Genomic DNA, 19,008 nt, shown 5'->3' with positions numbered 1-19,008 from the left:
CTTCAGTTTTTCTGAAAGCTATAGCCCTCAAAAGGGGCCAGAGTTTCAGATCAGACCAAACTGATGGGCCTCCAGTAGATATGGAGGCCACCTCCTAGCTTAGTTCCTAAGTAACATCCTCACCAGACCTTCCTTGTTTAGCTTCCCCTGTGCCTCAGGTAGAGTTGGTCACAGCAGGACTCACCCTTGGCTTTGCACACCTCTTGTATCTCCAGAAACTGCCAGGCCAAGGAGCTCTCCAAGTGATACAACCCAGGCCAATAGTTGGTTCCTTAGGCCTGTACTCCTCAGATGAGACCCAAATTCAGAAGGCCCACAACTATGGCTACAAGGGGAAGCAGGGTAGGGAGTGCTATTCGGAAGTCCATTAAGAGCCTGTGATATGGGATGATGCTTTCCATAGCAGCTCTGGCTCCTTTCCAAAAGCCCAGTGAGCAAGAGCAGCAGGTACCAGTCGCCACATCACCAAAGCTGGCTTGGCCCGGCTGCACGATGCCAGCTATACTGAGTGACCAGTGATCATCCTCCAGGTCATGACATCCACAGGGTAGTGACATATACACAGCAGCCAAGAAGTTCTTGCTCTTACTGAGCGGCACAGAATTTTTAAGTTACGTCTGGAGCTGAACCAACATCATTGGTGTTGATCACTAGCTTTTTCTGGGACTCCTTCTAATATTCTTACTGCATTTTCAGACATGACACGGCTCTACTGCTGGCTACAAGATGCCTACACTCTCTTTAGCATGACATACTTTAGCTTCAACCTGCTACCCTGAGCTCTAGCAACACTGGCCTGTGTATGGTTCCCAGAAGACACCCATTTTCACACTTCCATATCTTTGTACTTGCTGTTCCCTACTCTAAATCTACCTAGTGGAACACCTACTCTTTAAGAATCTACTCAAATGTGTAGAAATACAGAAAATCCTAAGGGATCCACTAAAAAATTATTAGAACTAATGAACAAGCTCAGCAAGGTTGCAGGATACAAGATCAATATACAAAAACCAACTGTATTTCTCTACACTTTCAATGAGCAACCCCAAAATGGAATTAAGGAAATAATTCCGTTTACATAGCATCAAACAGAATTAAACACTTAGGAATAAACTTAACAAAAGAAGTGCAAAATTTACACCTTGAAAACTACAAAGCATTGTTGAAAGAAATTAAAGGAGATCTAAATAAATGGAAAAACATCCTATGTTCATGGATTGAAAGATTTAATATTGTTAAGATGACACTTCCCAAATTGATCTACAGATTCAACACAATTCTTCTCAGAATCTCAGATGACTTTTTTGTGGAAACTGATAAGCTGATTCTAAAATTCCTGTGGAATTGCATGGGACCAAGAGTAAGCGAAACAATCTTGAAAAAGAAGAGCAAAACAGAAGGGCTCATACTTCCTGATTTCAAAACTTACTACAAAGCCATGGTAATGAAGACAGTGTGGTAACTGGTATAAAGACAGACATACAGAACAATAAAACAGAATTGAGAATCCAGTCATAAACCAGTAATAATAGATCTATGGTCAAACTATAGACCTCAGGCCAAATCTTGCTAGACACCCAAAAAAAAAAAAAAAAAAAAACCCACTGCCGTCGAGTTGATTGTGACTCATAGCAACTCTATATACAGAGTAGAACTGCCCCATAGAGTTTCCAAGGAACGCCTGGTGGATCTGAACTGCCAACCTCTTGGTTAGCAGCCGTAGCACTTAACCACTATGCCACCAGGGTTTCCTGCTAGACACCAGCTTTTATAAATAAAGTTTTATTGGAACACAGCATTTACATTTACCCCCACTCATTTACATAGTATCTATGGCTGTTTTCATACGCAAATAGCTGAGGTGACCTGTTGCAAAAGAGACTCTATGGCTTGCAAAGTCTAAAATATTTGCTATCTGGCCTTAGAGTAAGTCTGTCAACTGCTGCTCTAGAAAGATCACTTTGTCTTTTGCATAAAGGATGGTTTTGCATGGGTTAAGACCAAGGTAAGAGAGGCCAGTTAGGAGTCTACTGTAACTCTCCAGGCAACAGATGATTGTGGCCTGAGTAAGGGGTAACAGTGGGGTGGAAAGGTAGGCATGGTTTAGAGAGTTTGAGGGAGGAAAAAAACACCTGGGAAATACCAGTTTAAAAAAAAAAAAACAAAACAGTGCCATTTAAGAGGACTACAGACCTCACAGGGCTCTGATGATGTCCAAAAGTTAGTTTTTTCTTTTAATCACGAAAATGTTCCCTAAACATGTTTAGTGGAGTGTTGCCAGACAGAGCACCCAATTCAAGGCTGTTTAAAAGTATTTTAAATAATTATTCTTAAGATTTGGTGATAGGCAAATGCAATGTCAGATCACCTGATGAGTTTTCTTCCTCTCTTCATTTGTGTTGCAACAAGCCCAAACTCCACAAATTCTTTGCTTGCGTTCTAAGGCTGCTGTTGGTATTGGGAGAGCACCTTGGCAGTTGGCTGCCAAGCATCGGAATATTATATTTGACTGAAGATTTATTTTTGAGTACACATGTCAAATATTATGTCTTATTTATCTTTGTGTCTCCTACAGTGTCTGGCGGTGTCTGGCACATAGAAAGTCACTAATAAATCAATTTAGTTAAGAAGAGGGGGAGAACTATATTAGTGAAGAGAGGGAGAGAAGGAGGAAGGAAGGAAAGTAAGACAGGAGGGCAGGACACAGCCACTGAGTTCTTCACTCAGTGCTTAAGATTCCCACTCCAGGGGAAGCTGGCACAGGAGCAGGAGGACCATGTGGATGCGAGTCCCCAGGCAGTGAGAGAGCCTGGAGGAAAGATACTTACTGCTGATACCCTAAGAGCTACAACTGAAAATCCCAGATATGTTGTACTAACTTCCCTAGATGTTCTGGGAAAGAGACTGCTTAAATCTCACAACTAAGCTTTTGGCCTTCCAGATTAGAAACTGTGTTTTTCCAACATCTCTTCCTAACACCCCTAATGGCAGAGAAAATGAACATCCCATCTCAAGATCTTGAGGTGTAGCTGAAGTACCTGGATACCAGAATGAAACATATTTAAATTCCATGCTTTACATTTAAAAGTCATGTACTTTTGGTAATGTTCTATTCTTGATCTAGGTAGTAGTTATGAGTGTGTGTTTACTTTGTAAAAGCTCACCCAGATGTACCCTTGAGATTGGTGCCATTTTACATATGTATGCTACTCTTCCGTTTTAAAAGTTTACTGTAAAAATGTACTTCACTCAATTTTACATTTGTATTTGTTTTAGAAAAGTTCTAGAAAGGTATTTAGAAAAATCTCTCTCTTGCTGGATCTTTGAGTCATGCAGGCACTCTGGAATGATGTCCCAGAGCGTTTATACTAGTACACCAATGGTACCCTTTGACAAGTCTGGGGGTAGGAAAGTTCATGAATCCTAGTCAAGAAGGACAGAATAAAGAAACTGCCTGAGCAAATTAACCTTCACAAATCATCAACATAAGTTATTTTCTCATAAATGGTATACTTTATAGGCAAGCGGCATTATTTCTGCAGAAGACACTCAGCATTATATTGACAATGCTACAAGGAAGATGTATGGGAACTGTTGCCATAAGTGCATCCGTTGGGCCAGCTGGCTCTGCTTGTATGACATGGATTCTGACCATGAAAACACAAAAAAGAAAACTTATCGCCATTTACATATAAGATTATAATTAAATACAATATTAAAGGTATCCCAAGTGAAGGGATTCAAAAAGCCTTGGACAGGAAGAACTTATTAACTATGATCCTAATCGCATTCTGCTAAGGCGGTCCCTGCTCTACACCCTTATTTGATACCCACAACTTGCCTGATAATATTGTTTCCAGTAGGGAAGTATAAATGAATTTTTTAAATTCTGGACAGAAATCTAAATGTTACCATTATACCTGTACTATGTTGAATAGTGTTTCCCCCACCAAATGCATGTTCTCCTGGAACCTGTGAATGTGGCCTTATATTTGGATAGAGTGTCTTTGCAGATGTAATCAAGTTGAGATGAGGTCATACTAGATTAGGGTGGGCCTTATATCCAATATGACTAGTGTCCTTATAAGAGGGAAATGCGGACACAGAGACACAGACACAGAGAGGAGAACACCGTGTAACGACAGATTGGAGTGATGTATCCACAAGCCAAGGAATGCCAAGAAAGTAAGAGCCAAAGAAGGACTATCCATTAGAGCCTTTAGAGAGACTATGACCCTGCCAACACCTTGATTTTGGACTTCTGGCCTCCAGAACTGTAAGAGATTTAAATCTGTGTTGTTTTAAGCCACACAGTTTGTGGTACTTTATTATGGCAACCCTAGAAAAGTAATATAATGCCTTATCATCCTCTAAGAAGTGGTTATGCTGACAGGATGGCGCTGGTACCTAAAGACTTCTCCCATGCAGATCTGGGAGGCCAGTCAACACCAGGCTATATTCCCTGCTGAGCATGCTCCACACCCAACTCTATTCAATTACTAGGATGACAGATCTCTGAGGATTTGCTTCAACCTAGATAAAGCTGAAGACTTAGAAGACCAGCAGTGTATCACTGCTGATGAGTCTCTGTAGATATCCACTTGGCTCGTCCTTTCCTAGCCCACAATTTCTACCCTTGCTGGCTCTGTGGCCCTGAAGTTGGATGGGCTCCTGCCACTCCAACCGAGGCTTCATCCAGGATCTGGAGTGCATGAGGGTTGTGTGACACCGCCATGATGACTAGCTGCAAAGGCCTTTCTCCAGAGGTAAATGAACATGGTAATCACAAGTTTCTCTTCTAAAGCCAGGCAGCCATTTTCCCCCAGAAGTGGGGAACTCTACCTCCTAAAGTTCCCAACACTGTGAAATAAAGGAAGCAACAATGCTCTTGCAACTGCAACTGATGAAGCAGAATCTTCTAGAAATTCTACCCCCACAGAGACAGCCTACTGCTATGGGAAAAGAGAATTTATGGCTGCCAAGATAGTGTGGTTTAAGGTTAATGTTTCACCCCTTTTGAATTCCTACAGTTGAATAATGTAATTGGATTGCCCAGTTTCTCTGCCCCTAATTGGCTGCTCTGTGGAAGGTCTGTTCATAACCTATTTCAGGGCAACAAACATAACAGCAGAAAATCTAGTTCTGCAACTAGAGATTCCTTTTTCCTACACAGCCCACCAAGGACGAATTCCAACTTGTGAGTCTCATTAATAAGGTATAAAAATTTCCTCTTTATCAACCCACTTCAAAAGCAAATAAACACAAGTAATAAAAATACTGAAAGTAAAAATTGCTGATGTTCTATAATCTCAACAAGCAAAGGCAGAATAAACAAAGTTGTCCATAACCGGGGACTTCAGTGGAAAGTCCAACATCTGCTCCTCTTTTCTCTTATAGGATTGATTTAGGAGCTTCAGCCTGAGGATGCCAGCTGCCAAAATACTAAGGCAAGGCTCAAAGAGGGGTGATTGTTCTCAATCAGATTTTTTTCTGGGGCCTTTCTAACTTCAAGGAATTCCAGTTGCAATCATCTCACTCATCCTACTTTCAGACCTGGGAACCAGAGAAACGCAGAATAATTTGATGACTAAGGTGTGCCTCATATGCATGCTAAAGCTGGACAATGAAAAAGGAAGACAGAAGAACTGACATATTCCAACTGTGGTGTTGGCAAAGAACATTGACTGCCAGAAGAACAATCAAATCCATCTTAGAAGAAATGCAACTAGAACGTTCCTTAGAAGCGAGGATGGTGAGACCTCGGCTCGCTTACTTTGGACATGTCATCAGGAAAGACCAATTGCTAAAAAAGGACATCATGTTTGGTAAAGTAGAAGGTCAGTGAAAATGAAGGAATCCCTCCATGGGATGGACTGACACCATAGCCACAGCAATGGACTCAAACATACCAACAATTATGAAGATGGCACAGGACCAGGCAAAGTTTATTTCTGTTATACATAAGGTTGCCATGAGTCGGAGCCAATTCAACAGGCAACTAACAACAATGTTCCCTAGTTCGGAGAGGGCAACCCTGAGTCCCAGGAAGGTAAGTTGCTTTCTTACAGTCTTACAAAAACCGGGGAAACAAACCCAGGCTTCCTGACTTTGATAGGTGATTTATCTGAAGCACCAAATGGCCAGTTACTATTTACACAGGGATTCCTGACAGCAGGTGTATAGGAAGTGATAAACCCAGGATAAAGCCAGAGCCAAGGTAAGAGGCAGACTGATACTCCGCCAGCAGCAAAGGAAAGCCCAGGAATGAGGAGGCTGGGTTAGGTCCTGGCTCCACCAATCGCAAGCTGTGCCATCTGGGCAGTTTCTGTTTGCCAGTTTCCTCAGCTATAAAACATATCCGATAATGCTCATCTCACTCTTCAGCAGGCCACTGTAAGAATCAAACAACATAGTGGATATAAAAGTGATCTGAAAAGGAATAACACACAGTATGAGTGTAATAAACTATAAAAATCAACATAACTCAGTTCAGCTGTAAAAAGTCATTATGGGAAAAATTGGGAAATTTTTTTTAACATGGACTGGGTATTAAGTAGGATCCCTGGGTGGCACAAACAGTTTGTGCTTGACTACTAACCTAACGGTTGACTTTCAAACCCACCCAGCGGCATTGCAGAAGAAAGCCCCCGTGATCTGGTTCTGCAAAGGTTACAGTCAACAAAACCCTATGGTTCTCATCTCTCTCTAACACAGGAGTCACAATCAACTTGACGGCAGTGGGTTTGATTTTGGGTTTGGGTATTAGATAATACCAAAAACTTATTGTTAATTTTCTTTGTTTTAATAATGCATTGTGGCTATCTAATGTCTTTTAGAGATCACACTGAGATATGAAGAGATGCAATGAGATGTCTGAGATTCGCTTTCAAATACTTCAACAAAAAAAGGGGGGGGGAAGAGATAGATGAAGCAAGTACAGCAAAATCTTGATAAGTGTTGAAGTTGCGGGAGAGGTATACGGGGTTCGTTATACCCTTCTCTCTACTTTTGTGCATACTTGAAATTTTGCAGAACAAAAAAGAAATTAAATAAACAGAACAGAATTTCCCCAGCCATTAGGAAGCTTTACTGACAGTCATCTCCAGACCACAGAAAATCTGTTTCCTTCACAAGGCCCTTCCACCCTAGTTAGCCAATGGTCAGAAGACAAGGACTTGGGAAGGAGCCCAGCTGGAAAGGAGATAAATGGAAGCATCGTCGTGGCATCTTCTATGTCTGGGATGCATCAAAATGTCAGCCAGTCTGTAACGTCAAGTGCTTTGTCTTCAGACCTGAGTTTCATATTCAGCTTTGCCACTTACTGGTAACCTTAGACCAAGTCACTTTTTAACACAAAGTCACAGAGAGACAAACAGCTGCGCATAAGCTCATATAGACGCACAGACATACAACACACACACCACTGAAACCTAGTCCCCTTGGAAGGGGAGCCCCTGAGAGACACCAGAGAACCAGGGGTGCATGTACTTTGTCGTGGGTTTGATGGTCAGCTCAAGGACAGATTCTAGGAACTAGGAAGGGGAAACTACAAAGGGAGGAGATTAATAATTTTACCAAGACAGGGTCCAGTGAGTCAGTCACTCATCTGGGAACTGACCAGGAAAATGAACTCTCCCTCCTCAGCCCTAAGTCCCATCCCTGACCATTAAGTACACTATGCTTTCTCTGCTGCACCATAAATAACTAAATAATTCCACCCAGGATGACAAATGGGCTTTTGGGGTTCCAGGAGACACAAGCACCCGTCATGTAGGACAGGGGCCTGGAGTAAGGGACCTGGGTTCAAGTCCCCACACTGACTAACTCAGCCTTGAGCTTCAGTACTTGGTATCTTTTCCTCCCTCTGCATAAAAAGAAGCCATAGAACAGTTCAAGGATGTTAGGGGATGAAAATAATTTAGGGCATATTTCTGGCTTCCGTGCATATCTGTCCTTTCATAAGGACTTGAGGTTTCTTAGCCATATTGAGTTCTTTATTACCCCCCACAACTTTTTCCGCTCCTCCCCTCAGGGTGTGGGTGGGTGGGTCTTGCCGGGTGTAGGGTGATGGAAAGGAAGAGATCTTGTTCGTTTCTTCCAATCGTGTCTCTTCTGGCGCTGTTTACAGAGATACTTCCGCCAGGCAACTACCCGCGGAGGGTTCCCAGATTTCTTTTTTTGGAGGTAGGGGTTGGAAGAGACGCGGGAGGAGTGGGCAGAACAAACGCGTAAAAGTTGCAGGCGGAAGGGACCGCGGGACTGACTGCACAAGACTAGGATTAGCTCTCCCCAAGGCGATCCTGTGTGAACGATTCTTGAGTTCACTGATGCCCTTCCTGTCCTATTCCAGAGTTAACAGAGAGGAGGGAAGCGGGAGAGGTTCCCAGGTCCGCGGACCAGCAAGGACGACTTGGGAGTGAATACCTGTCGTGTGGGCCGCGCCTCTACGGCCGCAGGACTCCTGGCCCTCCCGCGCTCAGTGGTGCCTGTGCCTCAGGCTGGAGGAGAACGCCCAATTCCAGGCAGTGGGCGCTAGAGCTCCCGGGCGCAGCCCCCGTACCTCTCCTACCACCTTCTCCCAGCTCCGCGCGCTCCACAACCCCAAAACCACGGCTCAGGGGACAGCCGCAGTGCGCCCTCCGTCCCTCGAGCGCTCCACACCTTCAAAAGCCAGAACTCTGGCATTGGCACGGTCCCCAGAGTCCCTGGCCCCACTCTGCACCCTCCAGGACACCGAGCTCACACCGAGGCTCGACTGACTCTGTCCTGCCTGGCCATAGGCGCTCCTGGGGAGCAAAGAACAGAGCACTTTGCTCCCGGGGCGCGCCCGCAGCACGGGTCCTCTTCCCGGTTCAGGGGAGGTGGCGCTGGGTGGGTCCGTCGAGTTGGGAAGAGGACCCGTTAGCCTGCACGTCCTCGCATCTCTCTCTGCAAGAAACCTTCGCTCTGAAGTGGCAGAGGGGGATCCCGGGACCCCAAGCTTGGCTGAGAAGGCCCCGCGGGGAGTGGAGCGTAGAGACCTCACAGGGACGATCCCGCTTTCCCGCGAACCGCTGTGAGGGTGGAAGACACAGGGAGCGCTCTTACTTGGCAGCGTGGGTCCGCACTGGCTTGTCTGGGTCCAGGCTCTCCAGGGTGGCCCCGCTCTGCGCTCCTCGCCGCTGAGCCCCTTTCGCGAGCTGAGGAGGCGACGAGAGTTCTCTGGCTGTTTCGTAGAGCCAGCTCCAAGTTTAGGAAGCCGCGGGCTGGAGTCGCTCGTTTACTCTTTTCCCGGTACTTTTAACGGGAGTCGGGCAGCAAACCCCTCCCCCGGCCCAACCCCTTCCCTGAAGGCGGTGGCCGAGCAGGCCCAGCCTCCAGCCCCTTTTGTAGTAATTCGAGACCCGACACTCCAAGGGCCGGAGCGGGCTCTGCGGGGGAGGCTGCGCGCCAGCGGATCAGCCCTTCCAGGCTCTTCACGCCCAGGTTTCCGGAGCCTGAAAAGCAAGGGAGGGGGCTTTTCCTCTGGGAGACTTCTCAACCTCGCATCCCCGCATTGCTTCCAGAATTTAACCCTTTGGTGTCCTTATCCACCCGCATTAGAGCCCCTGCCTAATCCATCTCCGTATCTCCAAAGCCCAGCACTGCCTCGCACATAATAGACGCTCAGTAAAAGTGGATAAATGAAAGTTCAGAAACTCGCATCCGTCCCGCCTGGGTTTCACCTCCTCTCTCCTCTAGGGAGAAGGTGGATCCTGAATATGAAAACATATAGCCCCGTCCAGCAAATCACATCCGTGACCTTGGCCAAGGGTCTCTCTCCTCTGAGGATCACTTTTCCATTTGTTAATTAAAACTCTGGGTTCAGTGACTTTTAAGACCTTGGTGGCATAGTGGTTAAGAGCTGCTAACCAAAAGGCTGGCAGTTTAAATCCACTGGGCGTCGACTCCAAGGCAATGGGTTTGGGTATTTTGGTTTTTTAAGGCCCCGCCAGGGCAGGGATTAACAAGGCCTGCGCTCAGAGGACAAGACGGCAGCCGGACACATACCAAAGTACGTGCTTTGTGCAGAAGGGCTGGCGGCTCTGGTGGATAGTTCATGCTCGCATGGGACATGGGGTGGAAGAAAAGTGAGGTGGTCATGGGGTTTGGGGAGTAGCCTGTGCAGATTCCCAGGGCTCCTTAAGAAAGAGCAAGGCTTGGCCACACGGGTGGCAACACACACACACACACACACACACAATATCAGTTGCCTTCAAGTAGATTCGAACTCATGGCGACCCTATGTGTGTCAGAATAGAACTGTGCTCCACAGGTTTTTCCATGGCTGATTTTTGGGAAGAGATCCCCAGGCCTCTTCTTCTCAAGTGCCTCTGAGTGGACTTGAACTGCGATCCTGTCCATTAGCAGCCAAGAGCACTTAAGGGTGTCACCCAGGGACTCCTAAGTGGGAGGCAGCCAGCCCTAAAACAAGAGTCCTGAGGTCCAGGGATTTTTGAAGAGGAGTGTGGGCAAATGCCACCTCCCGGTGGCAATAGGGGGCAACTCCCAAATCTCAGCGTCCTGTTCAGACTTCTTTTCTTGCTCCAGACTTGTAAATCCATCCGCCTCTGGGACATTCTCACGGTCTACCACTAATACACACACAAAAAAAATATACAGCACCCATAAATTTGGCATCCCCAACTCAAAGTCCACCCTAGCCCCTGTGAGTTCTCCCAGCAGAAATGGGGTCTTCTTGGGCTCCTCCTCTTTACCATTCACAGTGATCAATCGCCTAGCCCAGTGGGCACTGGGCTTTCTTTTCTTTTCCTTTATTCCCCTTTCCTGTCTATTGTCCCTCTCCTTTCCCTCTCATTCCCTTTTTCCTTCCCTTTCTTCATTCCTTTCTTTCTGTCCCTGACCCTATTTGCCCTCATTCATGTCCTCATTTCCACTCCCTTACTTCAGACCTCCTTAGTTCTCTCCTGGGGGCTATTGTAATGGCCTTGCAGCTGTTGTCTCCACCTTGAATCTTACCCCAATCCAACTCTCCCGCCACACATCAGCTGGAGTGACTTCCCATGGGTGCAGATTTCATCATGTTACTTCCCTGTTCAAAACCCTGCAGCAAAGAAGTGTGTGTGTGGTGGGGGCGGGGAGGGAGTAGGTGTGGTTACAGAAGAGCAACACAAGAGATCCTTCTGATGTTGAACTGTTCTTTATTTTGGCTGTGGTATTGGCTACACAACCGTATACATGTGATCAAGTTGTATTGAACTAGAGACTCACAACACACATAAATGAGTACAAGTAAAACCAGGGAAGTCCCATGGATGGTATTAATGTCAATATCCTAGTTGCAGTAGTGTATTGGAAGCACTGGTGGCGTAGTAGTTAAGTGCTACAGCTGCTAACCCAAAAGTTGGTAGTTCAAATCCACCAATGAGTCCAAATCGGCTGGACGGCAATGGGTTTGGTTTTGGTTTTTTGATAGTGTACTATAGTTTTGCAAAGTGTCACCATAGGGGGGGAGACAGATAAAGTGTACAAGGAATCTCTCTGTATTATTTCTTTCAATTGCATGTGAAGCTACAATAAAAATTTCAACTGTAAAACAAACAAGCCCTGCAGTGGCTCCAGGCCCTCCAGGGTCATCTCCAGGTGGCTCATCTCCCAGCCACAGTCCCTCCTCTCCCCCACAGGCCCTACTGAATCACTCGCTATTCTGGAGCCCACTGTTTCACACCAAAGAACCACACCATCCCCTTGCTTTGTCTGCCCAGCAGACGCCTTGTTCTGTGAGCTCTCAATCAGGTGTCCCAGGACCTGTCAGCCTGTCCTAGGCATCACCCTGTGCAGTGCCTGCCCATAGCAGAGACTCAACAGGTGCCTCAATGCAGGTAGGACTGAACTCTCTTCTCTCTCCTCTCCCCTCACCCCATCCCTTCTCTTCTAGTCCTGCCCTTTCCTGCTAAGGCATTAATCAGTAAGGTATGAAAGAAAATGAAACCACCTTGTAAACAATGCTTTGTCTGGCTATGAAGAAAAGCAAACTCCTCGTGGACCATTCAGAAAATGTGCAAAAGTATAATGAAGAAACTAGCCACCATAGACAAACATTAACATTTTGGTCTTTCCGAAACCAAATTGTAAATACATTTTCTGTATCTTGCTTCTTTTTACAGTGTTATTCTGTATGCATTTTTCAATGTGATTTCTAATGGTTTTAGACTATTCTGGTGTCTAAAACTGCCATATTCTATGTAGCCACTTCCCCATTGCTAGACATTAAGTTGTTTACAACTTTTTACTGTTATAAATTACACCATGACAGTTATCTTTGTGAATACATTATTTATGGCACAGCTAGCATGTGGTTCCTGCTAGTTGTTATAGATGAGAAGCTGAAGCTCAGAGGGATTAGGTAATTTTCCCAGAGTCACAGAACTGAGAAGTGGTCACGCTAGAATAACTAAAGGGTACCTGACTCCTCCTGCGAGTACTAAGGGACCCCACACTGGAGACCTCAGTAAGTCAATTTTGACCTCAGCATGCCCACACTCCCAAGAGAAAGTGAGTATTTGAAGGTTGCAGAGACTAGTTTATTGATGCAGTTTGGTTGACTTGAACTTCAGACCTGGGAGACTACTTCAGAAAGGCAGCAGACCCCTGTTTTAGATGGGAAAAAAAAAATGAGCACATGCTTTATGTTGATGAGTCCATATGGACCACCCCTCACACCCCTCAGACATGCACTGCTGCAGCGACACTGCCCTGCAATGGATTTAGAGCATGGCCCCTGCAGTCAAATCCTAACTACCACTTACTGACTTAGACAAATGAGTCCCCTTCCCTCAGGTGCCTCATCTGTAAGAAGCACCTCACCAAAATGTTGCCGGAAGAGTAAATGAACTAAAAAAGCACACAACGGGCTGAGAACAGTGCCTGGCGTGTGGTGCTCGCTCAAAGTTCCCGATCACAGCATCTGCCCAGGCAGTGCTGCAGGCTGCAGAGAGGAAGAGACCTGGGGAGGCCAGACACAGCACTGCTGCCGACTTACCATGTGACCTCGGCCCCTCCCTCTGAGCTGCAGACCCCACAACGGAGAGGGAAGACAGCACCCTGCTGCCCAGAGAAAAGGGGCCATTTGAATTACTTCCTTAGGATGTGATGACTGGGACAAAGACTGTGCACTATTCTCTCTCTCTTTTTTCTTGGCTCTTGAGCTATATTTCCAAACCAGTTCCCTCACATCTGGACCCATTAAATGGCAGCAAACACTGCATGTACCAGTAAGCACAACCTGAGACTCAGAAGAGGCCCTGGCTAAGGTTCTAGACAGTTTTTGCTCCCATAGAGTTTATATACCAGTGTAGGGGGGACTGTCAAAACAAAAACAGACAATAAAAGCAACGAAAATCAATTAAAAAATTAAATATGGGAGTCAGATGGTGACAAGTGCTATGGAGAAAACTAAAACTGAGTAAGGAAGGGTAGGTGGTAATGTAAGCGTGGGAGGGAGGCCAGGGAAGACCTCCCAGTGAGGCTGGGAAGGAGTGAAGGGGGCCTGGGAGGGAGTGAAGGGGGCCTGGGAGGGAGTGAAGGGGGCCTGGGAGGGAGTGAAGGGGGCCTGGGAGGGAGTGAAGGGGGCCTGGGAGGGAGTGAAGGGGGCCTGGGAGGGAGTGAAGGGGGCCTGGGAGGGAGTGAAGAGGGCCGTGGGGACAGTTGATGTGGAGGGAAGGTCCCAGTCAAGGGAGCCACGTTCCACTGACTCCACAGCACTTAACCCCTGAGCTATTCATTGTTTTCTACTTTTATAACAGTTGTTTATATGTTTGTGTTCTCTCTCTTGTGCACAGAAACCATGAGTCTGTGTTGCATTAACCCCTGTAGCCATCCTGGGAGCCAGGAGGGTGTCTTATGCATATGGCAGCCATTGAATCACATGGAGCTGAAAGCACTGGGAAGCCTGTAACACATTATCAAAGCAGAAGTAATTTCAGTGGGTATTAGTGACGGAGCCCTGGTGGTCCAGTGCTTAAGAGCTTGCTACTAACCAAAAGGTGGGCAGTTTGAATCTACCAGCTGCTCCTTGGAAGCCCTGTGGGGCAGTTCTGCTCTGTCCTATAAGGTCACTATGAGTCGGAATCCACTCGACAGCAACAGGTTTGGTTTTTTGTTTGTTTGGTATTATTAATGATGACCCATACTAATGAGAATAGAGAAACTAGTAGTTTAAATTTTGAGAGCTGAATGAAGAAGGGGCTCCACGTTGTATACTTGTTAAATTAAAAGGGAACAAAACAAATAAGCAAACCCAGCTTCAGGCTAGTAAGCTTGTGGTAACTGGAACACACAGAGCTTGTAGCAACAAATCCCTTGAGAAGGAGCCAGGGAAGAAAAAAAGAGGGTCCCTTTGACTCAAGAGTGGCATTCTCAGGAATGTGTTCTTAGCAAGTAATTCAAAAGATTAAAAGTGCATGTATAAGGCCTTACCAGCAATGAAAAAAATGGAAACACCGTACATACTAAACATCAAGGAATGAGTAAATTAAGATACATTCATACAATAAAATTATATACAACCATTAGAAGTATAATTATGAAGAGTGTATGGGAATATACAGACATATGAGCCATGATGCGAAGTGGAAGATCAGGATTCAAATGGCCAGGTTTGCTATAATTACATATTGTAAAAATCCATAGACATCTGAACAAAGCCAAAAGGTGCCTAGAAAGTAGAAATGATATGATGTGATATTATTATGTGAGTGCTTTAATGTTGTAATGCTATTTTTACAATTAAAAAAAGGAGAGAAAAAGCATATCTGTGCCCAGGATTTGTTGTTGGCCCCTGTGGAGACTGGGCTGGACTTCCTTTGGGTCGTCTGTCCATCAGTCCTCTGCCCTCCCCTGTACCTGACACCACTCTTTCCTCTGCGTTTGGCCACCTACCAGATCCCAGGCCTCCTAGTTCCTCGGCAAAGGCAGAAATATCTCCATTCAGAAGTGTTCTCAATTCTAGAGCCAGGCTCCCTCTGCCCTCATCCTAAGCATTGAGAGTCAGATATAGGAGTGGCCTCATGTGGCAGGGTTTTTTTTTTTTTTTTTGGCGGGAGTGGGGAGAGGCTTTAAGTGAAAGTTTACAAATCAAGTCAGTCTCTCATACAAAAACTTATACACACCTTGCTACGTACTCCTAGCTGCTCTCCCCCTAATGAGACAGCACACTCCTCCTCTTCACCCTGTATTCCCCATGTCCTTTCAACCAGCTTCTGCCCCCCTCTGCCTTCTCATCTTGCTTCCAGACAGGAGCTGATCACACAGTCTCATGTGTCTACTTGAGCCAAGAAACTCACTCCTCACCAGTGTCATTTTCTGTCTTATAGTCCAGTCCAATCCCTGTCTGAAGAATTGGCTTCAGAAATGGTTCCAATCTTGGGCTAAGAGGTCTGGGGACCATGACCTCCAGGGTCCCTCTAGTCTCAGTCGGACCATTAAGTCTGGTCTTCTTACGAGAATTTGAGGTCTGCATCCCATTGTTCTCCTCCTCCATCAGGGGTTATCTGTTGTGTTCCCTGTCAGGGCAGTCATCGGTTGTAGCTGGACACCATCTAGCTCTTCTGGTCTCAGGCTGCTGTAGTCTCTGGTTTATGTGGCCCTTTCTGTCTCTTGGGCTCATATTTACCTTGTGTCTTTGGTATCCTTCATTCTCCTTTGCTCCGGGTGGGTTGAGACCAATTGATGCTTCTTAGATAGCTGCTTGCTAGCGTTTAAGACCCCAGACTAGTGGCAGGATTCTTAATAACTAGACTGAACCTTTAAAATGGGCATTGCCATCCCAGCCCAGCCACAGTTGAAGCCCCCTCCCTCCGGGAAACCCTCCCTGACTCAGCTCCCTTGTCTTTGAATGCTCTAGCATGTGTTATCTGTTGGGCACTTATCTACCTAAGATGTGATATTTTATGTGGCAACACCTTGCCATCAAGTTAATTCTGACTCATGGCCATCCCATGTGTTTTAGAGTAGAACTGAGCTCTATAAGGCTTTCTTGGCTATAATCTTTATGGAAGCATATCACTAGGCCTTTCTTCCATGGTGCCACTGGGTGGGTTCCAACCGCCAACCTTTTGGTTAGCAGCCAAGCACAAACTGCATTTTATGTGGCAAAGCCAGAAATAGGTCCAACAAGCATAAGTACATTTGTGAGGACAATAGGAGAGAAGGTGAGGCTGTGTGGGGGGCTGAACCCATTGTGCCTTATATTGTCATTTGATGATCCATAAAAACATGTCCTGTCTCCCGAAACAGATGGCAAAGCCCCTTGAAGACAGGATTTTTCTACTTCTTTATCTTTCTCACAGAGCCTAAAATCAGGTTTAATCTATTGTAGGTACCTTGTAAATGAAACGAATTTTGTTTCCTGAAGAAAGAAGTTTGACTGAACCTCTGGTGACCACACTTCCCTGAAGGACAGTGATTAAGATGGTGGTAAGGGAGTGCCCTGTGGATTTGCCCTGGGGAGCTCAACTCCCAGAAAAAGTCCTGGTGGTTGCCACCAGAAATTAGCCTTTGTCCTTGAGCTGGGAGTACAAATTCCCGAGAGTGTAGCTTTGAAAAGTGAGGAAGAAAACAAAAGAAGGAAAGGTAGTGGAAAACAGCTGTGGAAGTTGAAGATTTTTCTAAACCTGATGCTATTTCATCAAATGTAATTGCAATAAACCAGGATAGCACAGATGGGAATCTTAATTTTCACAGTCTGTGCCAGGCAGTTTTCATCTATTCATAAAAAAAAAAAAAAAAAATTTTTTTTTCATCTATTCATAGGGAAGAAAAAAAGAAAGAGAGAAATACAGACACTTGTTTATCAACAACCGACGGTTCGTTTTGGCATTTTCTGTTCCTTGTGTTCTTTTGGTAGCTTAGCTAAGGGCCACCATTTGATTCTTTTTCGTATAACCTGTGTTTGTCTGGATCTGGCCCTGAGTGAGGGGATCATGGTTAAAGGGGTGAGGTTGGCCATTGAGGCTCTGTGACCCCATCTACAAAGACAGCCATGCACCACAGAGTGTTTCCTGTTTTCGCTCCCATTAAGTCCACTCTTTGTTTCCTGGCCTCTCAGGAAAGAGAGGCTGAGCCCCCTCCTAGGCTCTGAAATTGGTGGCCCCACTTTTAAGAAACATACACTGCACATATTTCAGTGGTTCAGTGTTGGCCAGATAGCTATTGGACCTTGTTATCTGGCTTCAGTGTTTCTCTTCATCACAAATCTGCAGTGTTCTATCACAACCACTTTTAATGAGTGTGAACACTGGGAGAAAAGGTTGGTGAGAACAGGGGAAAACCCAGGCTTCCACCTAGGAGGCAGCGCCCCCTACTGGTCCATGTCTCACACAGCAATGAGCATTTACATTTTTCAAGGGCAAACTATAAAACTAACAGGATTTTAGTCTCTAGGAAATTTAAGGAGTCCCTGCATAGTGCGAATGGTTAAGCACTGGACTACTAACCAAAAGGTTGTGGTTCAAACCCACCCAGAGATGCCTCGGAAGTAAGGCCTGGCGATCTGCTTCTGAAAGGTCACAGCCTCAAAACCCGCATGGACCAGCTCTACTCTGCACACATGGGGTCCCCATGAGTGGGAATCAAGGTGGCAGCAACTAACAACAACAAGGAAATTTGACATATGGTTCAAGCACCTCACTGACAGACATGGCACCAGAGACCCAGAGAGGTGTGTTGACCTGACCACAGTGGCTTAGTGGATCAGCAGCAGCGCTGAGGCCAGACCCCCAGGTCTCCTAACCCCCAGGAGAGTCCTGCATCTCTGTAAAGGGCACCATATGTGGACCTCAGGAGTGGTTAGAATTCCTTCAACTTCCTTTCAGGAAACACAGTATTTTTATATTGAAAAAGTGTTCTCTTTGTCACAAAGAGCCCCGGTGGTACAATGGTTACCCACTCCCATCTAGAGGCTCTATGGGAGAAAAAGACTTGGCAATCTGCTCCCATACAGATTACAGCCTGAGAAACCCTGTGGGACAGCTCTACTCTGTCACATGGGGTAGCTATGAGTCACAGTCGACTTAACGGCCTAACAACTCTGTCACACTCTGAACTGATCCTCCCCCATCTCTTTCCTCTTCTTTTTCTTACTTTAATCGTCTCCATAACAGCATGTTTGAGAGTACGTAATTTTAACAGTTTGTTTAGGGAGCTCAAAGCTTTGCACAGCCTTTTCTAACAAAGAAAGCAAGGTAGAGTAATCCCTTACATTCTCCCAAGAAGCCCACTGTCTCGTGACTAGCCTGCCTTTTCTGTCTCGAGCTTGGAGTGGCAGCTACTCAGCCCTCTCGTTAAGTTCCAATGCCGGGAGCCCATTTCTCGTCCAGTTCTGCTGAGGTCACCCACAGCCTCCCCTGCCTTGAGACCCTGACCAGGGTCAGAGCAGGATGAGGCACCCAGGAAGGTTCTACATCTAAATAAAAGTGGGCTTTCCTCTCCTCTGCTGGGGTTACAGTGTCTGAAATCTTGCCATTAAAACTTAGCCCCTTTGAGTGAACTGCTAACACATGCAACAGTGTGGTTTAATCTTGAAAATACTACACAGAGCGAAAGGAGTCAGCCACAAAAGAGTAACAGACTGTACCATGCCATTCATATGAGGCTCTAGAAAAGTCAAAATTAAACTACATGACTGAAAGCAGATTAGTGGTTGCCTGAGGCTAGAGGTGGTGTGGGGGTTGACGGGGAAGGAGCATGAGGGAACTTCCTACGGTCATAGAAATGCTCTATTTCTTGATTGAGGTGGTAGTTACATTAGTATATATATGTTTGTCCAAAATTCCTCAAACGGAACGCTTAAAATGGGTTTTAGTTATTCCATAAGACAATTGATTTAAAAACTAGCCTTTTGGTGCCTATATTAGTTTCCTGCGGCGGCTGTAATAAATTAGCATAAATTACATGGCTTAAAACAACGAAGATTTATTCTCTCATAGTGCTGGAGGCCAGAAGTCCAAAATCAAGATGTCAGCAGAGTCA

At 45.7% G+C, this 19,008-nt stretch overlaps 1 protein-coding gene across 2 annotated transcripts in view; it reads right to left on the bottom strand.

Moving 5' to 3' along the window:
• The window catches only part of LOXL2 (lysyl oxidase like 2), a 121,263-nt gene extending 111,985 nt beyond the window's left edge, over nucleotides 1-9,278 (bottom strand). For both annotated transcript variants that reach the window (XM_049865242.1, XM_049865243.1), the window contains exon 1: nucleotides 9,088-9,278. The gene's annotated coding sequence lies outside the window, so the exon portion shown is untranslated. The remainder of the gene's footprint in view (nucleotides 1-9,087) is intronic.
• Nucleotides 9,279-19,008: the final 9,730 nt, after the last annotated feature.

The sequence above is a fragment of the Elephas maximus genome, chromosome 22 (genome assembly GCF_024166365.1).
Source record: "Elephas maximus indicus isolate mEleMax1 chromosome 22, mEleMax1 primary haplotype, whole genome shotgun sequence".
In the NCBI taxonomy this organism is placed as follows: domain Eukaryota; kingdom Metazoa; phylum Chordata; class Mammalia; order Proboscidea; family Elephantidae; genus Elephas; species Elephas maximus.
This window is presented reverse-complemented; position numbering and strand designations above follow the sequence as displayed.